General features: G+C 55.0%; 1 long non-coding RNA gene across 2 annotated transcripts; it reads left to right on the top strand.

Annotated features, from left to right (window-relative positions):
• The first annotated feature begins 7 nt into the window (after nucleotides 1-7).
• On the top strand, nucleotides 8-10,661 carry LOC122208361. 2 transcript variants are annotated; one of them, XR_006197212.1, is made up of 3 exons: nucleotides 8-303; nucleotides 1,887-2,006; nucleotides 10,400-10,661. It is a non-coding gene; the product is annotated as an uncharacterized LOC122208361 (long non-coding RNA). The 2 variants fall into 2 exon arrangements; XR_006197211.1 differs by lacking the exon at nucleotides 8-303 and adding an exon at nucleotides 698-1,638.
• The last annotated feature ends 681 nt before the right edge of the window (nucleotides 10,662-11,342 follow it).

Raw genomic sequence — 11,342 nt, 5'->3', positions numbered from 1 at the left:
GCTGCCGCTGCGGCCCTAGGGAGGCCCCGGCAGCTCCGCTCCACTCCCCGCTGCCTCCGACGCCCGCCGCGCTGAGCGCCTAGAACTCCTCCTGCCCCGAGCGCCCAGCCGCACTGAGCCGGTCGCGCGCGCACCGCCGCCCTTTTGTAGCCGTCCGTAGGCCACACCCCCCCCGCGGCCCCGGAGCGCCGCGCCTCGACCCGTGACGTCACCGCGCCAGGTCCTCGGCGTTCGGGGCGCTCGCTCCCTTCCCGCAAGCTGCGGGCAGAAGCAGGAGAAGTTGGGGAGGGGGACGCGCGGCAGGTCGGCCAATGGGGACGCACGGGGGTCGTAATGGGGTCCCCGGAGAATGGGGGCTCTGAGGCGGGAGAGTAGAGAAGGAGAGGAAGCGAGAGGCAACGCGACCGCTGATTGGGCCGTTTGAATGAGACACCTCCTCCGCCCGGCGTACGCGCGCGTGCCCTGACGCCCAGGAAATCGCGCACGCGAGTAACGGTCGGCCGCGGAGCCGGGGAGGGGCATGGGAGGGCGGGACTCGGGGGGTTTAAACGGATGACGGAAGGCTCCCTGGCCAATGGGGACACGTAATGGTGGAATGGCGTCACGGGGCTCGTAAGCGCCAGTCCTTGATGGAGAAGGCGGTGCCAGGGGGGCGGGAAGGAGTGGAGAGTAACCAATGGGAACCTTGTCTAGGTCGGGCCAAGCCGTTCGTAGCCAACGAAGTTCGTCGGTTTTGTATATGCAAATTAGGTGTGCGCGGCCGTCCGCGCCGGCTCCTCAGCCCGCGGTGGGGATGGGCGCTGGGAGTCGGCTGCATTTTTCTACGAGGCGCCATTTTGTGCGGGCACTGCCCCGTGACCCGTGTCGTGTGTCGCGGGCGGGGCAGGAGCAGGTTGCACGGCCTTGAGGGCTTGGCCGTCTGTGGCCTGTGACTCTGGCCAGGTGGCAATCACGACGTCGGGTTTCTGTTTCCCCACGCGGGAAGCGGGCGCCGGGCTCCCTCGGGATGTGCCGGAAGGAGGTCGGGGCCTGGCGCTGCCCGCCAGTGGTCCTCGGGTCTCCACCCTGTAGCCCCGCGGCGGTGTCCCCGTGTCCCCGACGGACCTCGCCACCCTGCAGCCCCGCGCCGGGGAATGGTGTCCCCTTGTCCTCGCCGTGTCCCGGGCACCGGCCTCGGCCTCCCATCCCTGCCCGCCACGTGTCCCGGGAAGACCCCTGAGCCGCCTCCCTCGTGCATGCGGCCCGAGCTCCAGCAGCAGGGACCCCACTGTTGTGCTCCGTAAGCACCCACGGAGGATCCGCCGCGTACTGGCGAGCCCCACCTGGTCCTCAGTACCAGCCAGCCGGTTGCAGGGGACTCTGACCCGAGGGGCGCTCAAGGACACTGAGGGAAGAAGCAGGGGCCTCGCCCAGGTTCCCCCCACCCCCCCAAGCAGAGACAAGGTCGAGGTGGTATGGTAGTCAAGCCCGGCCCTGCTGCAAGGATGCATCCAAAAGACACAACCGTGCCGATAGTGACGGTCACGATGCAGCCCCTGCGAGCTGTGCGCCAGGCACTGCCCTCGTTCCATTGCAGGCGGCAACCCTGTCGGGTGGAAGCACGATGTGCACGCACGAAGCTTTTGGAATAGGCGGAGGGTAACAAGGGGCAAAACCCCTGGCGGCGTGGGGCTGACGCTCTCCTGGGGGTGCCAGGCAGGCAAGCAAATATATAACGTGCTGTGGGAGTGTGATAAAGATCGGAGGAGGGAATATCAGGGCCTGCGCTGGGAGGGCGGGGGAGACAGGGAGTGATGGGGTGGGGGGAACCTTTAGAGAAAGGGAAGAGGCAGGTCTCGGGTCCAGGCCGCAGTGAGCAGAACGCTGTGTTCTTTCCTTCGATCAAGGAGGAGCCGCGGGAGGCTCTGAGCCGAGCGCGACTCCGTCTGACTTCCAGTCGAGAACAGAGAGGCCGAGGAGGAGGTGCTGGCAGCCATGGAGGTGGGGATGAAGACCGTGCTGAGCAGGTTTGTGGCAGTCGGGGTGGGTCGAGGGGTTGGGGTTCCGTGAAAGTCAACAGGACCTGCTGTGGGGGAGAGGGAGGGGTCGCCTACCCCCTGAACGGTCATCTTGAAATTGAGGTCAGCAGACCTTTTCAGAAAAGGCTTTCAGCTTTGTGGACCGTGGGTCTCTGTCTCAACCCACTGCTCAGCCCTGCTTTAGTGGCCTCGCCAACATGAAGAGGAAGGGGTGGCCGTATTCCGCTTAGGCTTTGTTTATAAGAACAGGTAGTGGCCCGAGTGGCCCTTGGGTAGGTCCTTGTTTACCATCCCCTGGAATCCCAATCCCAACAGGCACTGTCCCTGCTGGAAACTTCGCAGGACCCTTCTGCCCCGCTACATTTTGACTAGACCCCAAGCTTCCAACAGCACACTCCCCAAAGCCCCCTGGGCTGCCTTTCTGTTGGTCCCTGGTATCTGCCAAGCTGTCTGACCTGAGAACACTTGGGCGTGGGTCCCTTGTACCTGGAGAACTTTCCACTGCCTTGCTTGCTGGCATACTCCACCCTCTTTGATCCCGGTCTGTCGAAATTTGTCATTTCTTGATCACTTAGGACGTGTTTATTGCTGTCACCGCTGATTAGGTGAGCTCCAGGAGATCAGGGACTCTGTCCTCAGCCCCCAGCAGGATGCCTGACAAGTCAGGGGTGTTCATTCACTCAGCAGGTGTTTGCTGAGCACCTAGTGTGTGCCGGGGACCATTCTGGGTGCTTAGGGTACCTCAGGAAACAGACAAAGATCTTTGCCCAAGTGGGGTTTGCTGTAGTGGGCCAGGGCAGACATAAAACAGTCCAATAAATTCGTAAGACTTGGAGTATGTAGAAGGAACAAGAACCGTGGACAAAGAAAGAAGCACAGGAAGGGGCTCGGGGCACTAGGTCCTGCGAATGTTAAGCTAGGTGGCGAGGGTAGGCCTCGGCAAGCAGGTGTCATTTGAACCCGGGTCGGAAGGAAGGCGAGAAGTGAGCTATAGGCTTATCAGAGAAGAGCATTCCAGGCAGCAGCGGGAACAGCTGGAACATCTAAGGAACTGCATGGAGGCCAGTGTGGCTGGAAGGTAGGGAGGAGTGCGGGGGGGGGAGATGAGGTTGGGGTGGGAGGTCTCATGCAGGGCCTTCCAAGCCATGGTTAGAACTCTGCCCCTTTCTCTGAGGTAGTAGGGAGCCACTGCAGGGTTTTGAGCAGAGCAGTGCTGTGGTCTGACTCGGGTGTTTGCAGGTTACTTGACTGCTGGGTGGAGAAAAGAATGAACAGCCCTGCCTCCCTGCCAGGGAGGAGACCGTGGCAGATCCTGAGAAGGGACTGTGGTGGCAGGGAAATGATCTGTAAGTGGCCAGTAAGCATGTGACAAAAATGCTCAACAGCATTAGCCATGTGGGAAATGCCACCTAAAACCACAATGGGATCCCAATTTACACCACCAGGGTGGCAGTTATAAAAAAAGTCAGCCTATAGCAAGTATTGGAGAGGGTGTGGACAAATTGGAACTCTTTTTTTTTTTTTTTTAATGTTTATTAATCTTGAGAGAAAGAGAGAGTACAAACAGGGGAGGGCAGAGAGGGAGAGAGAGAATCCCAAGCAGGCTCCATGCACTGTCAGCACAGAGCCCAGCGTGGGGCTTGATCCCTTGAACTGTGAGATCACGACCTGAGTTGAGGTCAAGAGTTGGACCCTCAGGATGCCTGAGTGGCTCAGTTGGTTAAGTGTCCTACTGAGGTCATGATCTCACGGTTCGTGGGTTCGAGCCCCATGTTAGGCTCTGTGCTGACAGTTCGGAGCCTGGAGCCTGTCGTGGATTCTGTGACTCCCTCTCTGTCTGCCCCTCCCCTGCTCACGCTCTGTCTCTCTTTCAAAAATAAGTAACCATTAAAAAAAAATTTAAAAAGAGTCAGACACTTAACTAACCAAGCCACCCAGGTGCCCCAAGAGATCAGAACTCTCACACATGGCTGGTGGGAATGATAAATGGTACCACTGGTTTGGAAAACATTCTGGCAATCCCTCAGATGTAAATACAGCTACCGTGTGAACCCATGGTTCTGATTATTACTCCAGATAATTGAAAACAGACGTTTGCGCAAAAAGTCACACTTAGGTGTTGCCAACGGCATTATTCACGATGACCAAAAGGTGGAAAAACCCAGAAGTTCATCAGCTGAGGAATGGCCACACCAGCTGTGGTGCCTCCCATACAATGGGCTGTTCTATGGCCACAGAAAGAATGAAATTCCTGCACATGCTCCAAGACGGAGAAAACTCAGATGCCTCATGCTCAGGGAAAGAAGCTAAAGCGGTGGCCTTGGCAGTTGGAGAGAAGAGGACAGATTGGAGAATTAGTCGGGAGGTGGCCTAGTGATGGCCCTGAGTCAGTTTGGGAGAGGTGGGGAAGGGTGGGCATAGGGTGCCTTCCCTTTGCTAAATACTGGTGACCCGGAAGCTTACTCTTTTTTTTTTGTTTGTTTTATTTTTGAGAGAGACAGAGCACGGGGGAGGGGCAGGGAGAGGGGGACAGAGGATCCGAAGCTAACTCTGTGCTGACAGCAGAGAGCCCCATGCAGGGCTCGAACTCACAAGCCCCGAGATCATGACCTGAGCCAAAGTCGGAAGCTCAAACCGAGTGAGCCACCCAGGCACCCCGGCCCAGAAACGTCTTCTGCATTGAAACCCAGGTTGTCCCTTCAGCCTGAATTCTAGCCTCACAAATCGATTTTCATTTCTCCTGTTTGTTTGTATTACATGATGAGAGAAGTAGGTTCTGGGGGGGAACTCGCATGGCTACTGAGGTGCAGGAAGGAAAGACGGGAGGTGCAGCTCTTGTCCTCCCCCCCACTCACGCACACCCCCTCGGCTACCCCTGTGAGCACCCCGGGGGTCCCGGAGCGGCTGTGCTCACATCTGTGTGCGCACGTCCACACACACCTGCCCTGGGGGGGGTGGGTGTGCCCTGCTCCTCGGGAAGAGCGCCCACACTTTCTAGCACTCTCCGACCCGTGAGCGTTTACTCCAGGTCCAGTCATTGGCTACAAGCTGCAGGGAGCACACGTGAACATTTACCTTTGGGCACTGTCCTGAGCTTTCCTGAGGGAGAAGCGCCTAGAAGTGGCTCTTGTTTGGATCCTCACCACCATCGGGACCTGACCTGTTTAACAAGTGTTTTACTGTTGTTGTTGTTGTTTTTAACGTTTATTTATTTTTGAGAGAGCGTGTGAGCGCAAGCGAGTGGAGGAGGGGCATTGAGAGAGAGAGAGAGACAGACAGACAGACAGAATCTGAAGCAGGCTCCAGGCTCTGAGCTGTCAGCACAGAGTCCGTCATGGGGCTTGAACTCACAAACCGTGAGATCATGACCTGAGCCGAAGTCGGACACTCGAGTGTCTGAGCCACCCAGGCTCCCTAACAAGTGATGTTTCTTTTTTCTTTTTCTTTCGTAAGCACCATCCGTTTGCAAGCGCTGTTCTACGTGCTTGGGACAGATCCAAGAGCAGGACAGTTGACAAAACCCTGCCTTCCCGGGGCTTTCGTTGTAGGGGGAGATAGGTAGTAAACACCAAGCACAAAACCCAGGTGCTGAGCTGTCCTGGTTTGCGCAAGACACAGGACTTTCGGTGCTAAAACTGGGAAAGTCTCGGGCTAGTACGTAAGGAAGGTTGATGGTGTGAAATGGTACTAATTACTGAGAAATCAGAGCAGGGTAAGGAGTATTGGGAATGCCGTGGGAGGGCATTTTAGGCAGGGTGGCCACGGTGGACTTTCTTGAGAAGGAGGCATTTGAGTACAGGCTTAATGGCGGTGAGGGAGCAAGTTTTGTGGAAATGTGGAGAAAGCCGTTCCGGGCAGGGGTGCAGCCGACGTCGATGTCCTGATTCAGGAATGAGCCTGGATATCGGCGATCTTCAAAATGCATGATCCATCGCGGGCAGACCACGGTGCTTTCCCCTTCAGCCCTGTCTCCTTTCCTCCCGGTGTGGCTGAGCATTTTCCATGTGTAAATACCCCCATCTTCATTTCTGAGGCCACCGTCTGTGGTGGTCAGCAGGTCCTCTGCCCCTGGGGGGCTTCAAACCTCTAAGCACTTGGCCGTCTGCGGTTGACTCAGTAGGTGGTTAACAACACCGCGTGCCCTTGTGTCCCAAGAGCAGGACTTCGAGCTCTCCCGGGTGGGAGGGACCTTCACTGATTGGAAGGATGCCCCGAAATGGATCAGGCAATGGACACGCTGGTAATGACCCGCTTCTTCCGCCGGCTATTCCAGGCACCAGAAACCCTAGAAAGCAGTGCAGACATCACGTTGGCTGAAAACACACTTTTGTGCACCAGGGCCTTCCTTTACTGGCTGTAAAACCAGTACCTCTGCTGCACACCCAGACCAAGCAGGGTAATGATCAGTGCCGGTGAGGACGGAGGCAGAGAGATGTTCGCACATCCACGGACCCGGCGGGACTTCTGAGGCTGCAGCGTGGCATTTGAGTAGCAAATGTGTAAAACACACCACCGTGCAACTCAGACATTCGTCTCCTGGGGGCTCATCCTAGGAAACGAGAAGCGAACGCACCAAGCGGTTTGCGAAAGATGTTCCTCCAAGCATTGTTTACAGTAATGGAAAAGGGGAAGAACCCAAACGCTGTGTGGGTAGGGACGGGAGTCTGTCACTTCCAGGTGCCATTGAGAGTCCTGGTGAATTTGTTGTTGGACTCAGTGGTGTCTCACAGAGTCTGACGGGGGTACTGAATCCTGTTCCCCTGGAATGATCGTGTGCAAATGCTAAGTAATAAATGCCAGAGGAGTGGTGAAATTAGAAAATTATCATTCGGCAGACACCACAGTAAGAATCACCCAGATTCTAGGCAAGAGAATCACCCAGGGAGGCTTGAAGCAGCAGGTACAAGTTTGAGGGGGAACAAGTCCGAGGGCCCTCAGGCAGGGTACTTCCTGTTTACCGAGGGGGAAACAGCCCCTCCTCGGTGCCCCGGCCAAGTGGTCCAAGCTAACAGCAGCAGTCCCAGCTGGTGGCCAGCACAGGCTGTCCCCATGGTGATGTGCCAAGAGGTCGGTGTCACCGCTGAATCTCCTGCCGGACGTGCACAGCCTGGACCTATTCATGAGGAGACCTCAGACCGGGTGCAGGGACATCCTGCAAAAGAGCCATCCTGGACTCCTGAAAAGCATCAATGGCGTGAAAAAGACAGAGGGACTGATCAAACTAGAGGAGCCTCAAGAGACAATCACATGCAATAGCTCGTCCCCAGACAGCAGGGACTGCAAAGAAACTGCTCCAAAGCAGGGTTGGGACAGTCGGTGAAACCGGAACATGGGCTTCATCAGCGTGAAGTGCTTGGTTTCGGTCCCTGTGCTGTGGATGTGGAAGAGAACGTCCTTGTTCTCCAGAAATGCCCCTTCGCGACAAAAGGGTATGACGTGCGCAACTCACCCTCACGCACCTCTGGAGAAGAAAAAAAAGGTGTTTATATGGAAAGAGAATCCCGAAGCAGTGTGTTGCAACGTTAACAACTGGTGAATTGGCGAAGTGTGTACAGGTGTTCTCTGACTTATTCTGGTAGCTGTTGAGCAAGTTTGAAATTATTTCAAAACCCGAAGTTAATGGCGGCAGAGGGGAAGGCACATGGACACGGCGTCTGGTGTAGATTTCAGGAGCTCGCAGGCCCTCCCTGTCAACGGGTTAAGAATAGTCTCGTGGGAGCTGTATTTATTGACACAGCGGAGTTGCAGACTGAGCAAGTGTTAGGCTACGAAGGCAGAAATGCTCACGTCAGACCATAGCCATGACTTGCCCATCCAAAGCACGGTGTGTGTCGATCGGATTGTTCTTTTCTGGGTGGAACACAAGTGAAGAAGGCGACTGGACTGGCACATGGAGGCCGTGTCCAATGAAAAGTACGTGCCTTTAAGCCCTGGCCTTGCAACTCAGTGTGGTCACTCTGCAGGGCCGAGGAGTGAGACTGGGACCTCCCATCTTGCAGTCCCTCCTGGGCACACGCTCAGCGAGGGGAATGCCAGTCAAAGCTGGCACCGTTTACATTTAAATTTATATTTGATTTTAGGGGCGCCTGGCTGGCTCCGTCGGTCAAGCGTCCAACTCGATTTCAGCTCCGGTCATGATCTCACAGTTTGTGAGTTCGAGCCCTGCGTCGGGCTCCCCACTGACACAAAAATTCAGAAGCACAAAAGAGGATATGTCGAAAAGCCTCTAGGCACCCATCCTCCCCCCCCCCCCCCCACCACAGGCAACCTGTAACAGCCAGAATGGACTACACTGTGCTGCAGTAACAAGTAGCCCCCAAACCCCCATTGTTAAAGGAACAGGGTTTATTTCCCACTCACACTGCATGTCCATCGAGGCTTGGCTGAAGTCGCTATTTGGGGCCCTGGCTGATGTGTCTTGGATGCAGGCCCACAGAGTAGGCATCACCTGAAACATTGCCAGTGGGGAAAGGAAGAGTGTGGGGATCTGTCTGCACATGGGCTCTCGGAAGCTTCTACCTACCTCTGTTCCTACTTCAAGCATATCACGTGGGAACATCTGATCTCAAGGGGACAGGGGAGTACTGTCCTTCTGTGTCCCTACGGGGAGAATTGTCGCGTGCTCAGGGAACCCATACTTGGATGCGCTGCATGGTCACCTCTCCCCCACCCCCTCCAGTTATCTGCAGACAAAGACGCCAATGAGAAGAGGTGGTTTCTAAGAATATGCAGACAACCCTTGTGCTCACCAGGTGACACATTTAACGAGGGAGCATAACACCAAGATTCGAGTGCACTGCACGCGTCCCTCCTGCCCCACTAATCTACAGCCAAACAAATAAACCTGACTAGGTGAGCTCTGGCCAGTGCTGAACAGTTGACCACACGGAAGGGGATGAGGCTTTCTCCAAAGCAGATCACACTGTCCCTCCAGCAAGCTAGGAGTGACCACTTCCCCACAAGGACAGTGCGATGGTTAGATTTCATGTCCACTTTGCCAGCCTACCATTCCCATTTGCTGGGTCAAACCCCAGTCCAGATGTTGCTGTGAGGTATTTTGTAGATGTGATTAATGTCTACTATCCGTTGACTTCAAGATCACATGGGTGGGCCTCACTCAATCAGTTGAAGGCCATAAGACCAAAGATAAAGTATCTCAGAGAAGAAGAATTTTGTGTCAAGGCTGTAACATGGAAAGCCTGCCTGAATTTCCAGCCTTTGACCTGCCTCACAGACTTTGGATTTGCCAACCCCACAATCACAGGAAGCAGTTCCTTAAAATGAATACACACACACACACACAGTCTTATTGGCTCCAGTTTTCTGGAGAACCCTGACTAATCAAGTAAAATCTAAAATTTGGGAAACGGGCTCCTGGGTGGCTCAGTTGTTTAAGTGTCTGACTTTGGCTCAGGTCATGATCTCCTGGTTTGTGAGTTTGGGCCCCATGTCAGGCTCTGTGCTGACATCTCAGAGCCTGGAGCCTGCTTCGGATTCTGTGTCTCCCTCTCTGTCTGCCCCTCCCTCGCTTACACTCTCTCAAAAAATAAATAAATGTTAAAATTTGGGAAACAAATGCACCAGAGAGGGAGGGATTTTCTTTTCCTTTTTAATAAAGGATTTTATTTTTAAGTAATCTCTGCACCCAACATGGGGCTCAAACTCACAACCCCGAGATCAAGTGTCACACACTCCCCAGGAAGTGTGTTATCTTCGAGATGAAATTAGGCTTCCCAGGAAGGGGTTATCTTTGAGATAAAATCAATACTGGAATGAACTGCACACACAATCCACCCCCAGAGGCATGTGCAAATGAGCCCTTCAATGTAAGATGGAAGTCTACGATTCATGAACAAACACTTTGGTGCCCCTAGGGGACAGGTGTCCTAAAGTTCATAAAGCCTTGCAGGCACCTACTCTCCCCAGTGTGGCTTACTGTCAGCTCTTGTCCTCATTATGCAAATATTTTAATGCACTGGGGGAAAAATCCTTCCTTGTTATCACAAAAACTGGTAATTGAATGAACCGTGCCATGTAACACCCCCTGTTATGGCTTGAATTGTGTCTCCCCCTCCCCCCAGAATAGAGACATTGAAGTCCTTCCTAATCTCCAGGACCAGTGAAGGTGACCTCTTTTGGGAGTAGGGTCTTTACAGATGATCGGGTTTAGAAGTCACTGAGGATGGGCGCTATTCCAACATAACTGGTTGTCCTTAGAAAATGGGGAAGTTTGTACCCAGAGACAGAAAAGTACAGAGGGAAGATGATGTGTGTGTAGAGTGCCAGCTGTTGCCAGCAAGCCACCAAAAGCTAGGAGAGCGGCACAGCACCAGTTCTGCTCTGCCTCAGAAGGAACCAACACGGAGACCCTTTGCTCGCAGACCTGCAGCCTGCAGAACCAGGAGGTGGCACATTTCTGTTGGGTGAGCTGCTCGGTTCAGCGGCCCCAGCAAACCAACAGCACGGAGCACCCCGCTTCCGTCAGACTCAGCCAAAGGCCTCAGGTAGAAGGAGGTGCAAACACATGCTTAAATGCACAGAGGGAAGAGGCTTTCTTTGGAAGAAACCGAGGACTTTTCAAGGTGCTGTACCGGTCCCTCCCACACCCAGCTCCTTTCTTGGTGACAGACTGGGGCGGGGGGGGGGGGGGGAGCAGCCCTGACCACCTCTATGGACTCTTAGATGCCCACCCCCGCCTCGGCCAGTGACACAAACGCAGAGGTGGAAACCCATTTCTTCTCGACAGTAAACCTTGAGACTGGGGCTCAGGAAACATCTGTTTATTCCAAAAAATACCAAGTTACCACTCCACCGCTGTCCTCACCAAGGAACTGGGGGGGAGGGGGGTCTGGTGTAGAGCCCGGGAGGGGCAGGGATAAAAAGCTGTCCAGCACTGTCTGGTCCAGAATTGTTTGGCTTCTCTCTGCACCCCTCCCCTTGCCCCCTCCACCAGAAGTGGGGGGTGGGGGAAATGTGTGAGTGTGCGCGCATGCGCATTTATCAGGGGCGGAAGTCTCAGATGGCGAGGTCCCGGCTCCGGAAGCATCGAGGGTGATCGGGCAGGGCAGGGCTGCTTCCTCACCCCCTTGAGACCTCTCCCCACTATGGCTTATTTGAGATAAGAGGTCAAGGCCCCGAGGTCAGGCGGCCTGTGGCAGAATGAGTGCGGGGAAGGGGGAATGAGATTCCTGGAATCCAGGCCAGGAGAGAGCAAGTTGAGGTGTGTGGGGGCGAGTACAAAAGCTGAAAGATCCCAAACCCCCAAATTCTGGGGGCTGGAGAAAGCTGAGTGCTCAGTGGGGAAGGTGAGCAGAGGGTCTGCAA

The sequence above is a fragment of the Panthera leo genome, chromosome E2, assembly GCF_018350215.1.
Source record: "Panthera leo isolate Ple1 chromosome E2, P.leo_Ple1_pat1.1, whole genome shotgun sequence".
NCBI classification, from domain to species: Eukaryota; Metazoa; Chordata; class Mammalia; order Carnivora; family Felidae; genus Panthera; species Panthera leo.
This window is presented reverse-complemented; position numbering and strand designations above follow the sequence as displayed.